Source organism: Heterocephalus glaber, unplaced genomic scaffold (assembly GCF_053883595.1).
Source record: "Heterocephalus glaber isolate CG9 unplaced genomic scaffold, H.glaber_assembly_v1.0 deba00000071, whole genome shotgun sequence".
NCBI lineage: Eukaryota > Metazoa > Chordata > Mammalia > Rodentia > Bathyergidae > Heterocephalus > Heterocephalus glaber.
In genome coordinates this window covers 17,155,299-17,176,701 of record NW_028258137.1, presented here as the reverse complement: position 1 = coordinate 17,176,701, position 21,403 = coordinate 17,155,299, and the positions used below count along the sequence as shown (strand labels likewise).

The 21,403-nt window shown below is 38.6% G+C and overlaps 1 protein-coding gene and 1 pseudogene across 4 annotated transcripts in view; both read left to right on the top strand.

The window, feature by feature from the left end:
• Positions 1–21,403, top strand: part of Tango6 (transport and golgi organization 6 homolog) — a 216,388-nt gene that overhangs the window by 68,706 nt on the left and 126,279 nt on the right. The gene's annotated exons all lie outside the window — the stretch shown is intronic.
• Positions 15,302–16,399, top strand: LOC106009256 (uracil-DNA glycosylase pseudogene; annotated as a pseudogene).

Below are 21,403 nucleotides of genomic sequence, written 5' to 3'. Positions count from 1 at the left end.
TTATTTTTTAAATTTTATTGGTGCTGTTGCTGACTTTGCTACTATAGCCAAGATGACATATAGTTATTGCTGTCAATTGGTTTTCTCTGCATGCTAATATCTGGATTTCTGGGGGGTTATAAACAATACTGTGGCCCATTCCTGAAGAAATAGGTACTGGACCAAATAAGCTACAAACCCCAGCACACACAAAAAAAAAGACAAAAAAGAGAAACATGAGAAGATAAGGCAGCAGAGTTCTTCCCAAAACTCCCAGCTCCCCTAAAGCTGATCCAGGGGAAATGGAGAGGGAGGAAAACATGAGCTACACAGCAGAAATGTCTGAAAAGGAGGTAACAAAAATAGTTCAATAAAGTATTTTGTGAACTCAAAGAAGATATAACTAAACAGAAATGACTGTAATAAAACAAATGATCATCCAAAAAAGAAGACACTAATAAAAATCGTGTTGAGCTACAGAAAGAGATCCAAAACATGAATGTCCAGCCTAGAAAAGAATAGGAATTCAGGGCCAGGGATTTAGCTCAGTGGTTTTGCCGCCTGCTGTGCAAGTGCAAGGACCGGAGTTCGATCCCCAGTTCCAAAAAAAAAAAAGCTGCTAGAGAAAAGCAATCACTTATAAAGGAAAACCCATCAGATTACAACAGACTTTTCAACACAAACCTCGAAGGCAAGGAGAGCTTGGAATGAAGCGTTCAAACTGTAAAAGAAAAGAACTTCCAACCCTGATATATCCTGCAAATTTATCTTGCAAAACTGATGGAGAATTAAGATATTTCCATTATAAAGCACACCTAAAATATTCATCATCACCAAACTAAAGCTCTAAAAAATTCTCAAAGATATCCTAAAAAGAGACAGAGAAGCTAACAATGCCGAAAGGTCCAATAAATGAATGCATCAGGTAGGGATAGCAATTAAGGAAAAGGGAAAGAAAACAAAACAGGAACAAGTAAATAATGCAATCACAGGACTAAGTCAGTACCTATCAATTATAACTATCAATATGAATGGACTCAATTTGGCATTCAGAAGACACAAATTACCAGAGTGGATCAAGAAACAAAATCCAGCAGTATGCTGTGTACAAGAAACACATTTAACACAAAAAGAAATTCTTAGTCTAACAATCAAAGGATGGAAAACAATATCCCATGCAATGGGAACTCACAAACAAGCAGGAGTAGTTATCCTGTTTATAGACAAAGAAGAGTCAAAGTTGATCAAAAGAGGCAAAGAAGAATATTGGTTAATGAAACTATTCAACAAGAAGAGATAATAATTAAAAACATACAATAAAAGAATTTAATACAAAATATATATATATATGTTCCAAACCATGGTGCATTCAAATTCATAAATACTCATGGACATAAAAGATCAGATAAACATCCATACAATTATAATGAAGGACCTCAATACCGCACTATCACAAATAGATCAACTAAAATAAAAATCAACAAATATCATAGTTGAACCAAACTTTTGAACAAATGGACTTAATAGATATATAGAGAGTGTTCTACCCAACAACAACTGAATACACATTCTTTTTGGCAGCACATGGTACTTTCTCCAAAATATACTACGTACTAGTTAATAAAGCATGCTTAAGTAAATGCAAAATAATCAAAATTATCCTGTGCATTTTATCATATCATAGTGGAATGAAACTAGAAATCAATAGCAACAGAAACTATGCAAACATTTGGAAAATTTTTTTTTGGGGGGGGGATTGAACTCGGGTCCTTGCACTTGCAAGGCAAGCGGCAGAACCACTGAGCTAAATCCCCAGCCCCAGAAACAATAATTTTATTTTATTTTATTTTATTTTTTGGTACCGGGGATCAAACTTGGGTCTTTGCGCTTGCAAGGCAGGCAGCAGAACCACTGAGCTAAATCCCCAGCCCCAGAAACAATAATTTTAAAACCTGCTAAGCAAGAAAAGCCCAGGATCTGACAGATTTATAGTAGAATTCTATAAGAACCTCAAAAAGTTCTAACACCAGTACTTTTCAAACTGTTTGATGGAAATGAGAGGGAAGGAATACTCCCAAAGTCATTCTTGGAAGCTAAAACCAGAGAAGGATCCAACCAGCAAAGAAAACTACAAGCCAATCTCTCTAATGAACATAGGTGCAAAAGTCCTCAACAGAATATTGCCAAACAGAATGCAGCAAATCTTCAGAAAAGATCATACACCATGACCAAGTGGGCTCCATGCCAGAGATGCAAGGATGGTTCAACATATTCAAATCAATAAATGTAACTCATTATGTAAACAGAAGCAAGGATAGAATCATATGACCAGGGCCGGGGATTTAGCTCAGTGGCACCACACCTGCCTTGCAAGTGCAAGGTCCTCCTGAGTTCAACCCCCAGTACAAAAAAAAAAAAAAAGAAATCATATGACCACCTCAGTAGATACAGAAAAAGCCTTTGACAAAATCCAATATTCATTCATGATAAAAATCCTTAAGAAAATGGGTAAGAAGTATCTTATCTTGATCTGATAAAAGCCATTTATGTTCATAGAATGTGATTGTTGAAGAACATACACCAAAAGTTGCTTTTAAAAGTACAACACTTTGTTGAATCTTAATAAATGGCAATTTTTTTCTTGGCTGTTGAAAAATAAATAAAAGCCATTTATGGCCAACCTACTGGCATCATCGTATTAAATGGAGAAAAATTGAAAGCTTTGTTTCTAAATTCAGGAACAAGATAAGGATGTCCACTATCACCACTCCTAATCAACATAGTCCTTGAAACATTACCCAGATTAATTAGGCAAGAGAACCAAATAAAAGGGATACATAAAGGAAAGGATGATGTCAAAGTATCCTTATTTTCAGATGACATGATCCGATACCTACAAGACTCAAAATTTCACGAAAAGACTCCTAGAATTAATAACCAAATTTAACAAGGTACCAGGATACAAAATAAACACAAACATCAATATCATGAATTTCAAATGTACTAATAAAAATTTAAAAATCAATAATGTTCCTGTAAACTAATAATGAACTCACTAGGCCAGGTGTGGTGATGTGCACCTGTAATCCCAGCACTTGGGAGACTGAGGCAAGAGGATCACAAGTTCAAGGCCAGCCTAGACTACATAGTGAGTTCAAGGTCAACCTTAACTACATAGTGAGACTCTGTTGAAAGAAAGAAAAAAAGAAAAGAGAGAGAGAACAAATGAGCTCACTGAGGAAGAAATCAGGAAAACAATACCATTCATAATAGCATCAAGAAAAATTTAGGAATTAACCAAGGAAGTGAAAGACCCCTACAAGGAAAATTACATTACTCTGAAAAAGATGTAAAAGGACATCAGAAAATGGAAAGATATCCCATGTTCCTGGATAGGCAGAACTAATAAAGTTAAAATAGCTGTACTTCCAAAACTGATATATAGATTTAATTCAGTTTCAATCAGATTACCCACATTATTCCTCACAAATCTAGAAAAAACAATCCAGAAATTCACATGGAACCAAAAGAGACCCAGAATAGCAAAAGCAATTCTGGGTAACTATAGCAAAGCAGGAGACATCAGAACCCAGACTTGAAATTATATCTACAGTGATTTTTTTAAAAAAACAGCATCATCAGATGCCAATCAATCCTTTGACTGCCTAGAAAGGGGGGCAGCAAGAGCCAAAGAAAAAAAGACAATAGACTTGCGTAATTTCAAGTGTACGGGGCAGAATTGGGGGCAAGAGGTCAGTGCCTCAGAGTGAGCAAAGACAAAGACACTCCGTGCTTGCCACTATTTATTGGGTTTGTTCATAGGGATTATCAGATGACTCATAGAGTGACAATAATCATAAATTCATGGGGATTTTATAATCTGTGGGGAGTATCAATGTCTCAGAGGGTGGTGATAATCCTGAGTTCACGAGGAGGATCTTATGCTGATGTCATCTTGCCTTTGAGCATTACAACATCATGGGACCATTGAGGCCTCAGAATGGCTCCCAACACAGCATGGTGGCACAACAGAAATGTGGATCAGTGGAACAGAATAAAGAAGCAGAAACAGCCCCTGACACATTCAACTATTTGATCTTTGGCAAAGGGGCCAAAAACATACACTGGAAGAAAGAGAGCCTTTTTAGTAAATGATGCTGGAAAAATTGAATATCCACATGCAGAAGATTAAGTCTAGACCCTTATATCTCACCACATACTAAACCAAAATCAAAATGAATGAAAGAGCCAAATGTTGAAACAGAAACACTTAACCTGCTAAAAGATTAAATAGATAAAACTCGTGAAGATACAGGTGTAGGCAAGGACTTTCTTAACAGAACTCCAGTGGCATAAGAAATAATACTGCGACAAATATAATCTGTCATAGTTACTTTTCTCATTGCTGGGACAAAAAACCCGACACCCATAAGTTAAAGGAAGAAAGGTTTATTTTGGCTCATAGTTTGTGGAGGTTTCAGTCCATAGTTAGCTGGCTCTAAGGCAGGCATTGCAGAGGGGCATCAGAGGAGGAGCAATCCATGGCAAAGCAGGCTGGAGGCAGCAAGCAGTGAAGCAAGTTTCCCTTTCCCTTTTATCCCATTCAGGCCACAAGCCTTTTGGGTGGTACCACCCACACCCAGATCTGTGCTAAACCAATTTAGTTATCACACACTCTTAATCCCAGTATCACACACCCTGATCTAGCATCACATACCCCTGATCCACCACCTCCCAAAAGCCCCACCTATGAGCGCAGGAGGCTTTGGGGAGACATTTAGATACAAGCCATAACAGGATCATATCAAATTAAACAGCTTCTGGACATCAAAGGAAACAAGCAACAGAGTGAAGAGACAACCTACTGAATGGGAAAAAAATATTTGCTAGCTATTCCTCAGACAGAAGACAAACATGTAAAAAATAGAAAGAACTCAAGTGCTGACTGCCTGGGTTTCGCCAGTCTTGTGGGTCCCTGGGCTGTGTGTGTTCACTCCCTCCTCAACTTCAGGATAATCAGCCAGAAGACCCACTACTCCTTCTTCTCCCTGAGTCCCACCAGGAAATGACAGCCTGTAGCCTTGAGATGGCAGACCTGGGGACTGGGATGGCAGCTGTAGCTCAGGAGAATGGCGATGTGGCAGCTAGCCCTGCCAAGAAGGCCTGGGCTAGGTAGGATGAACCCAGCACGCTGCCCTCCTTGCTGCTGAGCCCCAGGCAGCTGATCTGCACTGAGAAACAAGGCCATGGTGCTGCTCAGCCACTCCTGCAATGTGCCTATGGGCTTTGGGGACAGCTGGAAGAAGCACTTCAGTGGAGAGTTTGGAAAACTATTTTATTTTTATTTTTATTTTTTTAGTATGTAGTAAGTTTTTTTTCAATTTTTATTTTATTTTATCCCATTGCCCCCTTTAAGCCCCCTCCACTCCCTTTGTACAAAAGCTTTGTTTTCATATTTTCCTTCTATTTTCACTTCTTGTCCTTTCCTTCCTTTCTCCCTCTTTTTTCCCTTATTCCCTTTCCCATTTGAACACTTTGTTCCCATTTCCCAACATCCATTATACATCTCAGTCCTTATTTCCACATTCAGTTTCTCACACCAGAGAAACAATGCAGTATTTAAACATGTGTGTCTGATTTATTTCACTTAAGAGTATAGTGTCAGGGCCGGAGATTTAGCTCAGTGGTTCCACCTCCTGCCTTGCAAGGTCCCAAGTTCGATCCCTGGTACCAAAAAAAAGTAAGAGTATGGTCTCAAGTCCATCCTTTAGTCTGAAGCTCATCTTTTTTTTTTTTTTTGGTACCAGAGATCGAACTCGTGTCCTTGTGCTTGTGCAGTAGGTGGCAAAACCACTGAGCTAAATCCCAGGATGAGCCCAGGCTCATCCTTTATGGTAGAGTAGTACTCCATTGTATAAAAAATATCTTATTTATCCATTTGTCAGTTGATGTGCATTTGAACTGTTTCCAAGATTTAGCTATTGCAAACTGTCCTGCTATAAACATGGGAATGCATATATTGCTGTGGTATGATGCTTTTAATTCTTTCGGGAAGATACCAAGAAGAGGTATAGCTGGGTCAAATGGAACCTCTAGTGTCAGTTTTTTGGTAAATCTCCACACTGATTTCCACAGTGGTTACACCAGTCTACACTCCCACCAGCAGTGGAGAAGGGTTCCTTTTTCCCCACAACCCGTCCAGCATTTGTTATTGGTTCATTTCTTTTTTGTTCTTATTAATTTTATTGATACATTTTAGGTATACAATATAATGACATTCATCATGGGAAATTTGCACCTTTATATAATCTCTCTTGGTTCTTGTTTTTTCCCCATTCCTCTGCCCTCCCTATTTATAAAGACTTTTGTTTCCATTTTTTCATTTTCTCATATTAATTCCATTCCCTTCTTTCCTTTCCCCTACCCCTCCCACTTCCCCTTTGCCCCTTTTCTTCCTATTTCACATTATCTATTATACCTTTTAGTCCTTATTTATACTTTGTTTCTCTAGAGAAACTATTCGGTATTTACACATGTGCCCTATTTATTTCACTTAAGAGTATCGCCTCAATGTGCATCCATTTAGCTATAAATGTCCCTAATTTCTCATTTTTTATGGCTGAGTATACTCCATTTTTTTAAAAAACCACATTTTCTTTATCCAGTCTCTAGTTGATGGACAATTGGGGTGCTTCCAAGTTGTAGCTATTACAAATTTTGCTGCTATGAACATGGGTGCACATATATCACTGTGGTATGATTCTTTTAATTCTTTGGGAAAGATACCCAGCAGGGGAATAGCTGGGTCAAATGGGACTTCAGTCCTAGTTCTTTAAGCTCTCTCCATACTGATTTCCACAGTGGTTGCACCAGTCGACACTCCCACCAGCAATGGAGCAGTGTTCCTCTTTCCCACAGCCCCACCAGCATTTGTTGTTGGTTGATTTCATGATAGCAGCCATTCTTTCTGGGGTGAGGTGGAATCTCAGCGTTGTTTTCATTTGCATCTCTCGAATGACCAGTGATGTTGAACATTTTTTCATGTTTATTTGCTATTTTCTTTTTTTTTTTTTACCGGGGATCGAACTCGGGTCCTTACGCTTGGGAGGCAGGCGGCAGAACCACTGAGCTAAATCCCCAGCCCAAAAGGCCACTACATACTTTTTTTTGGTACCGGGGATCGAACTCGGGTCCTTGCGCTTGCGCAGCAGGCAGCGAAACCACTGAGCTAAATCCCCGGCCCTTATTTGCTATTTCTACTTCTTTGTCTGAGAAATGTCTGTTCATTTCAGATGCCCATTTTTGGATTGGGTCTTTAAATTGGGGAGGTCTGATTTTTTTAAGGTCTTTATAGATTCTAGAAAGTAGACCTTTGTCTGAGGAACAGCAGGTGAAAATTTTTCCCCACGTTGTGGGTTGTCTCTTCACACTGTTGGTGGTTTCTCTTGTTGTGCAGAAGTTTTTTAATAAGAAGAGATCCCACTTGTTGATTGTTTGTGCTAGTTCATGAGCAATTGAGCTTTTTTTGTTCATAAAATCTTTTCCTACACCAATGTCTTCGAGAGTTCTACCTAACCTCTGTTCCAGCCAGTTTAGCGTTTCTGTTTTAATATTTAGATCTTTAATCCATTTCGATTTTAGTTTAGTGCATGGTGAGAGATATAGGCCTAGTTTTAATCTTTGGCAAGTTGAAACCCAATTTTTCCAGTACCATTTATTAAAGAGGCTGTCTTTCCTCCAGTGAGGATGTTTGGCTCATTTATCGAAGATGAGGTGGCTGAGTGTGTCTGGAGTTGTTTCTGCATCTTCTAATCTGCTCCACTGGTCCTCAGGTCTGTTTCTTTGTCAGTACCTTGCTGTTTTTATCACAGCAGCTTTGTAGTATAGTTTCAAGTTGGGGGTTGTGATACCCCCTGCCATGTCTCTGTTGCCTAGAATTGCTTTTGCTATTCTGGGTCTCTTCTTGTTCCAAATGAATTTTTGGATTGTTTTCTCAAGGTCTGTGACGTATGCTGCTGGAATTTCAATAGGGATTGCATTGAATCTATATAGCAGTTTTGGAAGTATGGCCATTTTCACTATGTTGATTCTTCCTACCCAGGAGCAAGGGATGTCTTTCCATTTTTTGATATCATCTTCAATCTCTTTTCAGAGTACTATAGTTTTCAGAGAAGAGGTCTTTGATGTTGTTTGTTAGGTTGATTCCTAGGTATTTCAGTTTTTTGGATGCTATTGTGAAAGAAGTTGTTTGTCCTGTTTCTCTCTCAGTGAGTCTGTTTGTGTAGAGGAAAGCTATTGATTTTTGTGTGTTGACCTTATATCCAGCTACTTTACTGAATTTGGTTATTAAGTGTAGAAGACTTTTGGTGGAGTTCTTGGGGTCTTCTATATAGAGTATCATGTCATCTGTAAATAATGACAATTTGACTTCTTCATTTCCTATCTTTATTCCTTTTATTTCTTTCTCTTGTCTAATTGCTGTGGCTAATGTTTCCAAAACTATATTGAACAGCAGTGGTGGTAGTGGACATCCTTGTCTTGTTCCTGATTTTAATGCAAAGGATTTCAGTTTTTGACCATTCAGTATGATATTGGCTGTTGGTTTTTCATAGATGGCTTTTATCAGATTGAGGTAGAGACTGTCTATTCCAATTTTTTGTAGGGTTTTTATCATAAAAACCTATGTTGGATTTTGTCAAATGCTTTTTCTGCATCTAATGAGATGATCATATGGTTTTTGTCCCTGGCTCTATTGATATAGTGTATTACATTGATTGATTTGCATATGTTGAACCATCTCTGCATCCCTGGGATGAATCCCACTTGGTCAGGGTGTATGATCTTCTTGAAGATCTTCTGCATTCTATTTGCTAGTATCTTATTAAGGATTTTTGCATCTATGTTCATTAGTGAGATTGGCCTATAGTTCTCTTTTTCGGTTGGGTCTTTCTCTGCTTTGGGGATCAAGGTGATGCTTGCTTCCAGGAATGAATTCGGGAGTATTGCTTCCCTTTCAATTTCATTGAAGAGTTTAAACAGTAGTGGCAGTAGTTCCTCTCTAAATGTCTTGTAGAATTCAGCAGTGAAACCATCAGGACCCGGACTTTTCTTAGTTGGTAAATTTTTAATTACGTTTTCAATTTCATTGATTGATATCGGGTTGTTTAGAATGTTTAGGGTCTTCTTTGTTCAACTTGGTAATTCATACTTATCTGGGAATCTGTCCATTTCTTCTGTGTTTTCCATCTTATTGGTGTATAGGTTCTCAAGTAGGTATTGGTGATCCTCTGGATTTCTGCTGGGTCCGTTGTAATTTCATCCTTTTCGTTCCTAATTGCATGGATTTGGTCCTTTTCTTTCCTTTTTTTAATAAGGTTGCCTAAGGGTTTGTCAGTTTTGTTTATTCTTTTGAAGAGCCAACTCTTGGCTTCATTGATTTTTTTGTATCGTTCTCTTAGTCTCCATTGCATTGATTTCTGCTCCTCCCTTGTGTGAGCTTTGGGTTTGTCCTGCTCTTCTTTTTCTAGAAGCTTGAGGTTCAGCATCACATTGTTTAATTGGGCTCACTCTGTTTTCCTAATTTGAGTATTCACTGCTATGAATTTCCCTTGTAAGACTGCTTTGATTGTGTCCCATAGATCCCGATATGGTTTTTTTTCCCCCATTAACTTTATTGGTACATTTTAGGTATACAATACAGTTACGTTCATCATTGGGATCTTGTACCATTACATGAGTCTGTTGGTTCTTATTTTTTTTCCCCTTCCCTTGCCCTCCCTTCACCCCCTCCACCCTTCCCTATTTGCAAAGACCTTGTTTCCATTTTTTTCCTCTTCTCATATATTTTCCTTTCCCTTTTTTCCCTTCCCCTACCCCTCCCAATTCCCCTGCTCTTTTAGACCTTTTCTTCCTGCTACACAATATCAGTTATACATTTTTTAAATTACAATATTAAGATCTAGGAGACATTACCACAGATTTTACAGAATTTAAAAGGATATAGAAAGCATATTACAAAAGCTGTTTTGAAATAAATTTGACAACTTCTAAGAAGTAACTTAGAAGACAAATTAATGAAACTAACTCTGGAGGAAATATAAAATTTGAATAGCACCTATTAAAGAAAGTATATTCCAGCTTGAAAACCTACCTATATGACAACAGCAGGCTCATAAACATTTTAACTGATAAATTATATCAAACAATTAAAGCAGGAAAAAGAAGGAACACTTCTCCCCTCATTTTAGGAACTCAACATTGTGCTAATCCTAAAACTGGATAAAGATAATAGAAGAAAAAAGTATGAACATAGATAGAAATTTGTTTAACAAAACAAACTCTTAGAAGTCAGATCTGGCAGTATGTAGAAAGTGTTTTGTTATAGGAATGGCAGTGTTGGTTCAGCATTGGAAGATCCACCCCCAAAAGTCATCAGTTTAACAGAGGAAAGGAGAAAGCCATATGATCCTGTCACTAGTTGGAGAAAGAGTATTGAACTAAATTCTACAGCTGTTCATGGTAAAAGCTATCAGGAGATTAGAAGTAGAACAGAACCTTCTCAACAGATCAAAGACATGTACTCCATACTTTCAACAAAAACTCCTTCTATGAATGGAGACGATACAATGCTTTCTCCCTAAAGTGCTTCATCTGTCCATTAGACTTTGAAACATAGGTCTAAACCAAAATAGTCTGGCAATAAAATGACACAACTAGGATAGGATTGGCACGGCAGAAGCAAAATCTTTATATGTAGATGAAATGATCATCTACAGAGAAAATACTAAGAAATCTCTAGGAGCCCCTAGAACTTGTGCTTGAATTTAGCAGGATTAGAAAACACAAGGTATATATAAAAATTCAGGTGTGTGTATACTTGCTATAAATGAAGAACTGGATATTGAAATTTAAAAGTTATGTAGGAGTACAAACGACCCAGAAAAGCCAAAAACAAAAACAAAAACAGTGTCGGAAGACGTTTAGCACCCAATTTTCAGACTTCTTCTAAAGCTACAGTAATCAAGGCAGTGTTGGTGTAAGGAAAGACATATAGATCATTTGAATAAAACAGAGAATCTAGAAATAGAACCACACATATATGGTCCACTGAGTTTTGAAAGATTATTTAGCATTAGCATTTTATAGAATATAAACTCGATTCGAGAGCCAAGGAAGAGATAGTGTCTTCAGCAAACGGCACTAGAACACCGGGTATCCATATATAAAAAATTAACCTCAACCCTTTTTTTCCATACATGAAAATAACTTGAAGGGATCTATGAACCTAAATAAGAAAGCCTAAAAGTATAAAACTTTAAGAAGAAATTATAAGGGAAAATATTTATGAATTCAGGGTAGGCAAGAACTACCTAGGATACAAAAACTATGATGTGTAAAAGAAAAAATTGATGAGATTCCATCAAAATTTAGAACTTTAAATGACATCATTAAAATGAAAAGTAGTACTTAAGCAGGCCATATTTACAATGCATATAACCTATGAGGAGAATACATAAAGAATTCTTAGAGCTCATTAATAGACAACCCAATTAAAATGTAGACATAAGAAGATGATAAATAGCCAGTATAGCACAAGGAATGGTGTGCAATTCTAGAATCAGAAAAATACTAATCAGTACAATAATAAGATTGAATTATACACTCATTAGGGAGATGAAGTTAAAAGTTTTAAAAGCCTTGTCATGACTTTTTCTTTTTGTTGGATTCTCCCCCTTTGTGTTTAATTTGTCACGCCCAATGGATTCATTCTGCTGGGTTTCCTGGGGTTGTGATCCTCATTGTCTTTTCCTAGGGTATTGTCTAAAATTTTTTGGAGTGCTGGTTTGGTATTCATGAAGTTTCTGAGGTGCTCTTTGTCATGAAAGCATCCTATTTCTCCATCAATTCTGAGAGATAGTTTTGCAGGGTACATCAATCTGGGTTGAAGGCTGTTTTCCTTTAGGGCTTGAAATACATCACTCCAAGCTCTTCTTGCCTTGAGGGTTTGTGTTGAGAAGTCTGCTGTGATTCTGATGGGCTTTCCTTTGTATGTGATTTGTTTCTTTTCTCTCACTGCTTGTAGAATTTTATTCTTCTGTTGGATTCCTGGAATCCTAACTATTATATGCCTATGTGTAGATTTTTCTTGATTAAGGTTAGCTGGAGTCCTATATCCCTCACTTATCTGTATGTCAAGTTCTTTTCCCCTCCTTGGGAAGTTTTCTGCCATCACTTCTGTGAAGAGTTTTTTTATGTCATCTGCACTCTCTCCTGTTTCTTCATTGACTCCAGTCAGTCTTATGTTATTCTTCTTTGCATCGTCTAGCAGCTGCTGGATTGATTTCTCATGTTCCCTTACAATTTTAAAGCAATTTTTCTTTTCCTGGTCACTAATTGCAATCTTATCTTCTATATGTGAAATTCTGTCCTCATATTGGTTCGTTCTGCTGCGCAGACTTTTGATGGAGTTTTTAATCTCTTGGAAATCTGTTTGTATCTGTTTTATGGATTCCATTTGTTTCTTATGTTGGGATTCCATCATGTTCCTCAGATCCTCTATTTTTTTCTATGTGTCTTCTCTAGATTTATTAATCATGTCTTGCACCATGAGCAAAATCTTTGCTGTTATCTGAGTAATTATTTCTGATTTCATTTTTCCCAGGTCCTCTTTTGTTGCCAGTTCAGAGAGTCCAGGTGGTGGAGTATCAGAATGTTCCATCTCGTTTCCCTTTGGGGTTCCTGTAGGTGATCTGGAAGTTTGATTTTGAGCCTTGTTTATGTGTCTTCTCATTTCCACGGTGGGGGGGGGTGCTTCTGGCACCCACACGACTCACCTTCTCTGCCTTAGGAGCCTGGGATGGCAGCGGGGGAGCTTCCTTCTGGGTGCTGGGACCAGCTGAGCTTCACTGCCCTAGGAGCCTGGGATGGAGGTGGGGAGCTTCCTTCAGGGTGCTGGGACCGGCTCACCTTCTTGGCCCTAGGAGCCTAGGATGGAGGCGGGGGAGCTTCCTTCCAGGTGCTGGGACAGGCTAAGCTTCACTCCCGATATGTTGTATTGACATGGTCATTTAATTGTAGGAACTGTCTGATTTCTTTTTTAATTTCCTCTGTGACCCATTGGTTATTCAGAAGTGAGTTGTTCAATTTCCATGTGTTTATGAAATTCTTGCGGTTTCTTTTGCTATTCATCTCCAATTTCATTGCACTATGGTCTGATGAGATACTGAGGATAACTTCGATTCCTTTGCACTTACTTAAACATTTTCTATGAGCAAGTATGTGGTCTATTTTGGAGAATGACCCATGTGTAGCTGAAAAAAATGTGTATTCTGATTTTGTGGGGTGGAACACTCTGTAAACATCTGTTAAGTTCATTTGTTCAAGAGTTTGATTGAGTTCTAGTATTTCATTGCTTATTTTTTGTCTAGTTGATCTATCTATTTGTGACAGTGGGGTATTGAGGTCCCCACTACAATTGTATTTTGCTTATGTGATTTTTCATGTCCGTTGGTATTTGTATTTGTTTTTGTTTTGTTTTGGTACCAGGGATTGAACTCGGGACCTTGCGCTTGGGAGGCAGGCGCTGGAACCACGGAGCTAAATCCCTGGCCCTAGTATTTGTTTTATATAGTTGGACGCAGTAGTGTTTGGTGCATATATGCTTATGATTGTCATCTCTTCCTCTTGGATTGTTCCCTTTACAAGGATGTAGTGTCCTTCTTTGTCTCTCTTAATCAGTGTTAGTTTGAAATCCACTTGATCTTCAAAGAGGATAGCTACTCCTTTTTTTCAGGTTCCTGTCCATAGAATATTGTTTTCCACCCTTTAACTTTCAGTCTATGAGTTTCTTTTTGAATTGTTTCTTGTATATAGCATATTGTTGGATCTTGCTTCTTGACCCATTCTGACAGCCTATTGCTCTTGATTGGCAAATTGAGACCATTAACATTGATGGTTACAACTGATACATACTGACTTATCCTTGTCATGACTTTTTCTTTTTGTTGGATTCTCCCCCTTTGCCTTTAATTTCTTTTTTTTTTTTTTTGGTACCAGGGATCGAACTTGGGTCCTTGTGCTTGCACAGCAGGCGGCAAAACCACTGAGCTAAATCCCTGGCCCTGCGTTTAATTTCTTGTCATGCTTGATGGATTCATTCTGTTGGGCTTCCTGGGGTTGTAATCCTCGTTGTCTTTTCCTAGGATATTGTCTAAAATTTTTTGGAGTGTTGGTTTGATATTCATGAAGTTCCTAAGGTGCTCTTTGTCATGAAAGTATCTCATTTCTCCATCACTTTTGAAAGATCCATCAGTCTGGGTTGGAGGTTGTTTTCCTTTAGGACTTGGAATACATCACTCCAAGCTTTTCTTGCCTTGAGGGTTTGCATTGAGAAGTCTGCTGTGATTCTGATGGGCTTTCCTTTGTATATGATTTGTTTCTTTTCTCTACCTACTTGTAGAATTTTGGTCTTCTGTTGAGTTTCTGGAATCTTAACAAGTATGTGCCTATGTGTAGAATTTTTTTGATCAAGGCTAGTTGGAGTCCTGTATGCCTCCCTTATCTGTATGTCAAGTTCTTTCCCCCTGCTTGGGAAGTTTTCTGTCATCACTTCTGTGAAGAGTTTTTTTATGTCATCTGCACTCTCTCCTGTTTCTTCATTGACTCCAATCAGTCTTATGTTATTCTTCTTTGCATCATCTAGCCACTGCTGGTTTGATTCCTCGTGGTCCCTTACTATTTTAAAGCAATTTTTCTTTTCCTGGTCACTAATTGCAATCTTATCTTCTATATCTGAAATTCTGTCCTCACATTGGCTCATTCTGCTGCGTAGACTTTCAGTGGAGTTTTTAATCTCCTAGAAATCTGTTTGCATCTGTTTTATGGATTCCATTTGTTTCCTATGTTAGGATTCCATCATGTTCCTCAGATCCTCTATTTTTTTATCTGTGTCCTGTCTAGATTTATTAATCATATCTTGCACTATGGGCACAATCTCTGCTGTTATCTGAGAAATTATTTCTGATTTCATTTTTTCCAGATCATCTTTCATTGCCAGTTCAAGGAGTCCAGGTGGTTGAGTATCAGATTGTTCCATCTTATTTCCCTTTGGGGTTGCTTTAGGTAATCTGGAAGTCTGCTTTTGAGACTTGTTTATGTGTCTTCTCATTTCAGGGGGGGAGAGGGATGTGTGCTGCTGGTGCCCGTGTGGCTTACCTCCTCCGTGCTGGGGGCAGTGGTATGGCAGCCTGGAAGTTTCACCTCCTCTGCACTAGGGGCAGTGGTCTGGTTCATTTCTTTCTTTTTTTTTTTTTTGTACCAGAGATTGAACTTGGGTCCTTGCGCTTGCGAGGCAGGTGCTGGAACCACTGAGCTAAATCCCTGGCCCTGGTTCATTTCTTGATAGCAGTCATTCTTTCTGGAGTGAGGTGGAATCTCAGCATTGTTTTAATTTGCATCTCACATGACCAGTGATGTTGAATATTTTTTCATATATTTTTTTGCTGGGGAAAATGTATTTTATGCAGCTAATGGATTTGTTGCAGAAGAAAGAAAATGTTACACTGTTAATCCAACTCCACACCAAGACTTTGCATAGACCCAAATGTGTGACATAGGAGATGTGAAAGTTGTTATCCTGGGACAGGATCCTCATCATGGACCCAGTGAAGCTCACAAGCTCTGCTTTAGCATCCAAATACCTATCCCATCCCTACCCAGTTTGGAAAAGATCTATAAAGAGCTGTCGACAGACATAGATTGTTTTGTTCATCTTGGCCATAGAGATTTATCTGTGTGGGCCAAATAAGATGTCCTTCTCCTCAATACTGTTCTTACTGTCTAGGTCCGTCAAGCCAGTTCACATAAGGAGAGAGGATGGGTGCAGTTCACTGATGTAGTCATGTCCTGGCTCAGTCAGAACTTGAATGGCCTTAACTTCTTGCTCTGGGGCTCTTATGCTCGGAAGAAAGGCAATGCCTTCTACAAGATATGGCACCATGTCCTGCAGACTGCTCATCCCTCCCCATTGTCAGTGTATAGATGATTCTTTGGCTGTAGACATTTTTCTAAAGGCAATGAGCTGCTGCAGAAGTCTGGCAAGAATCCCATTGAGGGCTGGGGATTTAGCTCAGTGGTTCCACCACCTTCCTTGCAAGCGCAAGGTCCCAAGTTGATGTCCGGTACTAAAAAAAAAAAAAAAAAAAGAATCCCATTGACTGGAAGATGTGACCCCACAAAGTGGTGGTCTGTCTCTATGGGTGGTTTTTGAGGAGCTGCTGTTGAAGATCTGTCAGGAAGTTACTGAAAATTTTCTGTATTGTTAAGAACCCTGCTTAATAAGGAGAGAAAGTCTCTATAAAGCAACCAAGAACTAGGCTGCCCTAGGATGGCAGCTTTATCCAGCTAGAGGTAGCCAAGATACCCTTTGACCACTGCTGTGCATTTGAATCTTCCAGGCACGATAAAATGAGTCTCTGGACCAGGCATTTAGCTCAGTGGTTCTGGTGCCTGCCTTGAAAGCACAAGGTCGATCCCTGGTACCAAAAAAAAAAAAAAAAAAGATGAGAGTCTCAACCAAGACAAGGCTTGGTGGAAAATGTGCAAATTTTTCGCAAGACATCTGAAGTCAAATACTCCCTTGGATCTCTTCCCCTCCATTAGTGTTGTGGTTAAAGGGAGAGATATGCATCTTTTCAATACGTCCTCCCATAGATTGGTACCTGCTGCTACTTATTTTTGCCTGATAGGTTAGACTTCATAGATGCTCTGTTTTTGATGTTCTGTATTTTTGCTTAGAACCTCCCTCTGCATCTTTCAAGGAGCCCCTTGCCCTGGAGGAACCTTGAGGATGTTTTGTAACTTCTAGAAATCTGGCCCTGAAATTGAGGATCCATTTCCTGACTGTAGTAGACGCAAATATTCCCAAGGATCATCCTTTGTGTGAGCCTTAACAAACCAATAGGCTAGAAAAAACAACCAACTGGGTTGTTATCCTGTTCTTTGGGTGCTTCCTGGAGTGGTAGGTGGTAGAAATTGAAAAAGGAGCAGCAGAGGGTTTTGTTTTTAATGAGGGATGGGTATTTTTCTCCCAGTGCTGTTAAGGGGCAGGTAGGTTAAAGCAGCATAGGCTGCAAAGTGCTGTTTTTTGTTTTTGTTTTGTTTTGGTTTTTTGGTACCAGAGATCAAACTCAGGACCTTTTGCTTGTGCCACTGAGCTAAATCTGCAGCCCTGTTTTTTTGTTTTATTTTGTTTTGTTTTATTTTGTACTGGGGATTGAACTCAGGACCTTGCGCTTGCCAGGCAGGCATGGCGCCCCTGAGCTACATCCCTGGCCAAAGTGCTGTTTGTTTTATGTTTTGTTTTAATGGACTGAAATCCCTTAGAGATTTATTTTTCTGCAACACTGGTAAATTTAACTTTAATAAAATATTTACACAGATACATATATTTTTTCAAGCCTTGTGGGGCTTTTTAGTATACGCATGCCTTCCTCTAGCTGTCATGCAGTTCTGATATACTTTTCTTGGAGAGTGTGCTGTCTTCCACACTCCCCCCTCAGTCTCTGCCCTGCCAGTCTTACCCTCAGTTTTAAAACAAATTTGGGAACTTGCTGGAATTCAAAACAACTCACCATCTAACTGGTTCGGTCCTGACACACCTGAAAAAATCTTAGATGTAGGCTGACGCAGCTCTCATTTCATTCTGGAAGCATTCCAGAAACTTCAGAAGAAAGGTGGTCGATAAAGGAATCTGTCACTTGTGGGTTACTCCTTCCATCCTTGAGGCTTTTTACAGAGTTCTGAGATCTCAATTTGAAATCCATGTTAAAAAATAGTGACAGGAGTAGAAATGAGGATGTCATGGTCAGTCCTCAATTTTGATAGTGGCCCTTGGAGAGCCTGGAAAAATAACTACTTAGTAATTCAGTTTTTTCCTCTACCAGTTAAGTGAATATTACTTTATACCTCAAAATTTTTTTCAAGTATTTATGAAGAAATAGTTGGCACATGTAGTCTTAGATTTCCCTGATTATTCTCATAATGGGGTTTCTGTGGGCTTACAAAGCTGAAAGTGTATAACTTTAATTTCCTTATAAACTGTTTGATTCAAAATCCACCTACCTACCTGGTGGTTAGCAATTTTGACCAGTTGAATAAAATGAATGCCAGAGTAACTAGTAAGTTTGAAAACAGGGAGAAAAATTTTGCTGTTGTTGTTACTTTTCGTTTTTTCCAGTCTTAGGCATTAAACCCAGGGCCTCACACATGCAAGGCAAACACTCCACCATGGTGCTACATCCTAGCCCAATTCTGGAGTTTGACAATTCTGTAATGTCATATAGCCACCACTTTAGTATCATTCAAAATAGTTTTACTGTTCTAAAATTCCTCAGTTCTCTGCCACTATATCCCTCCCTTCCCTCTAGCACCTGTAAACCACAGATCTTATTTCCTCTATAGTTTTACCTTTTCTAAAATGTCATGTAGTTGGAATTATATAACATGCAGTCTTTTCACATTGGATTATTGCACTCAGTATATTCATTTAAGCTTCTGTGTATTTTCATGGTTTGATAGATTTTTTTAACTGATGAGTAGTATTCTGTTGTTTTGTTGTTTATCCATTCATCTTATGAAACAAATCTTGCCAATTATGCCTAGAGCTGCTATAAACATCCATGTGGGGGTTTTTGTATTGATGAAAGTTTTCAGTTTATTTGGGCTAATACCAAGGAGCAAGATTACTAGATTACTAGATTGTAAGAACATGTTTAGTTTTATTAAAAAAAAAAAAAAAAAACCAAACTGCCAATCTGTCTGCTACAGTGAATTTTCTGTTGCTCTGTATGTTCACTGTATTTTTTATTAACTGTCCTTTTATGTGAATAGGTCTTTTGTAAATATTTTCTCCCAGGCTGTGGCTTATTTCTCATATTTTGATAGTATCTTTTGCAAAGCTGTAGCTTTTAATTTTAATAAAGTCTAGTTTATCAATTATTTCTTTCACAGATTATGTCTTTTTTGTTATATTTTAAAAATTTCTGAATGTGGTGGCACATGCCTGTAATCCTAGCACTCTGGGAGGCTGAGGCAGGAGGACTGCAAGTTTGAGCCCAGCCTGGGCAACTTAGTGAGACCCTCTCTCAAAAAGGGGGAGGGGGCGGGTAGGGCCGGGGGTTTGGCTCAGTGGTTCTGCCGCCTGCCTTGCAAACTCAGGGTCCTGAGTTTGATCCCTGGTACCAAAAAAAAGGTGGGGGGAGATTTAGCTCAGTGGTTCTGCTGCCTGCTTTGTAAGCGCAAGGTCCCAAGTTCAATCCCTGGTACAAAAAAAGGGGGGGGGGAGGGGTGGACTGGGGATGTGTGAAAGCCCTGGATTCAATCCCCAGTACTGGAAAAAAAAAGTTGTCACCAATAGCCAAGGTCATGTAGATGTACCACTATGTTATCTTGTAGGAATTTTACAGTTTTGCATTTTACATTTAGGTTTATGATCCATTTAGAATTAATGTTTACAAAAGGTGTAAAGTCTGTGTCTAGATGCATTTTTTATATATAGATACTCAGTTGTCCCAGCATCATTTGTTGAAAAGACCCTTTTTTCACTGCATTGTCTGTTCTCCTTTTGCAAAGATCAGTTCACTATATGTATGTAGGTCTATTTCTGGGCTCTTTATTTTGTTTCACTGATTTTTTTATCTTTTTCTTTTTGTTAGAAGAAATCATTGTATATAATAGTAATGAGAAAGAGGTCATATGGACTGTAGATAATAAGTAGATAGTCCCACTTCAAATGCTTAAGAAAAAAAAGCAAAGGTCGGTACAGAGGCACTGAATGACCTTTAGCACAAGGACAACACTAGCAAAATTATTCTACACTTGATCTTAGCCAAAAGGCTGAGAAGCGATAGCAAAGTTATTCTAAAGTAACCTGTTGCACAGAAGTTCCAGAAAAAAATAATTCTTTTTTTTTTTTTTGGTACTGGGGATCGAACTTGGGTCCTTGCTCTTGCGAGGCAGGCGGTGGAACCATTGAGCTAAATCCCCAGCCAAAAAATGGTTCTTTTCTTAGATAACATATACCTTTACTCTAGACATGCATACTCTTTTCTCCCCTTAAGATTTGGAAATATCAGAATAATTACAGAGATAAACTAACATATTGTGGAGCTAGAAATTCTACCTTATGTAGATTTTGTTTTAGTTTCTAATTCTGTAAAAAACTCTGAGGAGAATGAATAGTACCATCCATAGGTACAAACCTGACATATACTTCAAGTTTTCATCTGCTCAGGAGGACAACGGTGCAGAAAGTGAACAGTAACAATTCTATGGACTTACAGTATAAAATGTGAACTTTCTATAGATTCTATGAAGATGCGTGAGGATGAGAGGAGTGAATGATCAGTAAATATTCTGCCTTATTTCAAAATGAATTTATGACTCCTAACATTTTCAAAGTTCCATGGCAAGAAACCTCATGATTCTTACAGTATTTTCGTTTTTGTTTTTTTTGTTTGGTACCAGGGATCAAACTCGGGTCTTTGCACTTGTGCAGCAGGCGGTGAAACCACTGAGCTAAATCCCCAGCCCAAACCAATAGCTTATTTTTTTCTTTTGGTACCGGGGATCAAACTTGGGACCTTGCGCTTGTGAGGCAGGCGCCAGAACCATTGAGCTAAATCCCCGGCCCTCTTACAATATTTTCAAATGGAAAAGGATTATCACAGATTCTTACTTTCCATTGATTGCACATGCACCTTTCTTTGTTAGGTGCATGGCATCATTGAACAAAGCTTGTAAAGAGAAAAGAAAATTCTGTATAATTTTCACTCCTGCCTCCTAGGAGAAATTGTCCAATCATTACCTCAATCCCTCCCAAATCTAGAGTGCCCTCATATATTGATTTGTGACTTTAGATCACGCATCTTTATTCATTTCAGTGAGACCATGTAGGGTATTGAGTGAGAATGTAGGTTCTAGAGCCTGCCTGTTTTTTTTTCTTTTCTGGTACCGGAGATCGAACTCAGGACTTTGCACTTATGAGGCAGGCTCAGTGCCACTGAGCTAAATCCCTGGTCCTCTGGCTTTTTTGTTTGTTTGTTTGTTTGCTTTTCTCTGGCTTTTTTAAATGGTACTAGAGATTGAACCCAGGGCCTCACTCATGTTAGGCAAGTGCTCTACTACTAAGCTACATCCCAAGCTCTTATTTAGTTTATTTTGCAACAGAGCCTTGTTAAATTGCCCAATCTGACCTCAAACATGTAATCCAACTGACTCCACCTTCAGAGTAGCTGGGTGGTAATATCTACCACCATGACTAGTTAGAGCTTGTTTTTGAGTTGATATCTTACCATCTTGCAGTTTGTGATTTTGGGTATGTGACTTAACTATTCTGTGCCTTAGGGTCCCCCTGTTTAAAATATGG